Raw genomic sequence first — 3593 nt, 5'->3', positions numbered from 1 at the left:
TGAGCAGAAAATATGCGAAACTAAGTACTTGTACAGATCTTCCCTTATCTGAAAACTGTATTCTAAATTTGTAGTAAATAACTTTTATGTGAAAATCAGTATTATAGATGGGGCTGGAGATATGACTAGGCTCCAACTAATAGTTTTTCTATGATAGAATAGCTCATCCTGAAACATCTTAAGAAACATTAACAATAATAAAGTTATTAATAGCAACATTAATATCTACATTCCTGAGAGCTTTTAATAATAGGTTCTATGACTCAAAACTTCACGTACATTGTGCCTTGCCTTTCTTGTATTAAACTGAGAAAATACGTACCTAAATATAGATATAGTTTAGATAATTTGAAATTTTATATAATAGCTTGAACTCATTTATAATGGTCAATTAGCTCAAGTAACTCCATGTTCTCTAAAATGAGAAATCAACCACCTTTTAGGCAACTAAAAGTATCAAAGCATGATTGACTTTAGAAAGTTGTCCCATTTTACTCTGAGCACTGAGTATGACATTTTATAAAATGTTTAATTCTAATTTGAGATCCTTACCAAACCACGAGACTTCTCCAAGGTTAGTTTTTTACCTATTAACTCCAAGGCTGCCTTGAGGCTATTTGCCACCACTCTGCAGCTCATTCTATTCCCTTCCCAACTGTATTCTTACAACAGTGCAAAGCCCTGTTTCAGGGAAAAAAAGAAGAAAATAAACATATTGGTCCCTATTCCAATTTTACCATAGTAATGATCAGAATCAGTGCTGAGGATGAAAGAAAATAAAGTATACTACTTTCTTCTTATGCAGATACTTTGCATATTTATTTATATTTGTACTTTTATTTATTATTCTTATATGAATTGGGAAACTGGGACAAGTAGGAAATAACAACAGGTAATAAATCTGTTTAGGGAAACTCCTAAACTCTTCTTAAACATACTTCTTCCAAGGAAGGTGTAAGATTAATTCAAACTCTTATTTTATATACCAGGGAAGGGACTAGCCTAGCAGGCCCGGACAATAGGGGGGAAATGAAATGATCTTGAACTTCTCTTAAATTACTTATCTTCTTTAGGATTCTCAGGAGAACTCTGGGTTCTGTGAGAGTCTGACTAAAGTCTGACAAGGAAGGGACATTACCTTGTGTGACTATGTTTTCAATACAGATGGCTAAAGAACACAAAAGGATCCCTTCAGAAGGAAGAGCCAGGTATGTTACTAACAAGTGACAGAAAGGAACCCAGACACTGGTTAGAGATGGAGGAGGTGACAGTTGTATGCTGTCCAAGAATAGGAGCAGCCACCACACCTTGAGACTTATTCAAATTAGATAGAAAATACCAGACTTTCAACAAAGTTCTGAAGAAGAATGAAAAATGAATTTCTAGCCAAAGGTAAAAGAAAATAAGAGGTACTGGACATCAGGAGTCTCCACTTGGTTGTAGATATCAGGAGACACTACTCAAAATGATGAAATTGTATGGCTTCCATCCTCAGAGAAGTTAGAGGACAGTTAAGCCAACTGAATACATGAGTGAAATAAACATGAATTTTGGGAACCACTGCTCCAGAGCAAATCCCACTTCATGGAAAGTGGAAAGGAAGTAAGAAGGACTTCTAATGGAAAGGAAGTAATGGAAAGGAAGTAAGAAGTAATTCCACCACTGGGTAAAAGTTAAAAGCCTCAAAGTTACTTTGCTTTTACTACCTGTTTAAGCTTAAGGATCTCAGCATAAAAGCAGCTCTCTATCTCTTTGACAGGCAAGAATTCAACTAAGAAAAACAGCGACATATAGAGAAAACTATAAAACTAAATACAAGAGAAAGCTATATCAATGTCATCTTGCTACAGGCTTTGGTGAGGCAGCACTTTTTTTGCCCAGACCCCTTAGTAGGCCAGGTCTCGGAACCTCAGCATCATCTCCTGCCTCAGCTTGGTTGTTACCCTTTCTTCTGTGAGGCTTCTCCTTCCTAGACCTTGAGAAGGCCTGGCAGACACATCTTAGGAAATGACCAAAGCAGAGAGGTGGTGATGCCAAGGATGCCACTACAGGACAAGAGGTCCAGGGTTCCTGAGGCACTGGGAGCCCACATGACTGGATCTGACATTCCTGATGCATCACACAGGAACCCTAGTCCTGCTGACTCTGTAATCTTTCCTGCAAGTAGAAAAAAGAATTTAAAATCTCTCAAAGCCAATACTCATATATTAAAAAAAAAAAAAAAAAGACCCTCTGATCTTTCATGCTCTATCTGGGCCCATGGATCTCAGTTTGTTTCTCAAGTTCCTTATCTCCAAATTCTCCCATTCCAGGTGAAAAATCTGTCATTATTTTTTCCTATGGAAAAGTGAAAAGCCCAGGATTTTGCCACCCCATGCCTCATCCCTACTTCACTGGGAAGATCAGGATTACCTTCCTGGGCATTGAGTAGGGTATGCCTTTTATCTACAGTCTCATTTTCTTTACTTTGTGGTGGTACCGAAGGTGATAGAAGAATAGGCAGGCGTTGGGCCTCCTTTTCTTCTTCCTCTTGATCTTTCTCATTCTTTTTGCCCTTGCAACCTTCCAAAAAATGTCTATGCTTCCTGGGGAGTGTATCTAGCCTTCTCCTCTGGACTGGAGGCATGACAGGATCTTGTGAAACCTCAGCCACATGACTCTCAGGTGTCTTCTCCAGTGGCTCTGATGATGATTCCAAACTTCTTTTCAGAGCATCATTTCCCCTTAGGTGGAATCTATCCTCTGTATCTTGAGTATTTGGTGATATGTTCAAGTCATTGGTGATATGTCTGGGGATGGAGGTTAGAGATTCTGAACATCTGCCATTGGCAAGTTTTTTTGACCCACTATTCTGCCCTGAGCCAGCTTTGCAGGAACAAGAAGCTCACAAAAAAAGGACCAAGAGTCGAATGCTAAAGGAAGTAGTTACTACACTGACTCTTTCTAATGATGTATCCCTAGCTATCATAGATACAACAGTGTACCAATCTCAGATTTCTACTCTGGACTTCCCTAAAGGAATTCAGTGACCTTCAGAAAGAGTCCTCAGGTTGTTCTTCTTGGCCTAGGAGGTCACAGATTTCCTAAAAGGAAAGAGAAAAGCCATTAAGGTAATTGCTCCATAGACAATGGAGTCTCTCCTAGTCACATATAACCCACATTCACTAAGACTCTGACAATTCCAGCATAAATCCTTGAGTAGTAACTGTATTTAACAATTTAACAAATTTCTAGATCATTAGTTTGAAAAGTAAGTAAATTCTCCAGTAATAAGTTACCCAAAGTTGCCCAAAGTCTCAGGGGTGTTTTTAAATGCTGGGATTTCTGAGAACTCTGAGGTCCATCCAGGACCTTCAATTCTATTTTTATTTCTGACTCTAAGGCGTTCCTCATATCCTTATTTTGCCATTGCATAGTAGATGCTTAACAAATATTAGTTGACTGTGAATGAATGAATGAATGAATAAAACAAATGCTCTGAGAAAGTTCCTTGGTTTGTGGCTGTAGAGAATAAAGAAGGGTTGGTCAGCCAGACACAGTGGCTCACACCTCTAATGCCAATGCTGTAAGTGGCTGAGGTGGGAGGATTGCTT

The 3593-nt window shown here is 38.7% G+C and overlaps 1 pseudogene; it reads right to left on the bottom strand.

Moving 5' to 3' along the window:
- Nucleotides 1-1771: 1771 nt before the first annotated feature.
- On the bottom strand, nt 1772-2626 carry LOC123642171 (annotated as a pseudogene).
- Nucleotides 2627-3593: the final 967 nt, after the last annotated feature.

Source organism: Lemur catta, chromosome 1 (genome assembly GCF_020740605.2).
Source record: "Lemur catta isolate mLemCat1 chromosome 1, mLemCat1.pri, whole genome shotgun sequence".
NCBI lineage: Eukaryota > Metazoa > Chordata > Mammalia > Primates > Lemuridae > Lemur > Lemur catta.
The sequence above is the reverse complement of the archived record's forward strand: the minus strand, read 5'-3'. Positions and strand labels throughout refer to the sequence as shown.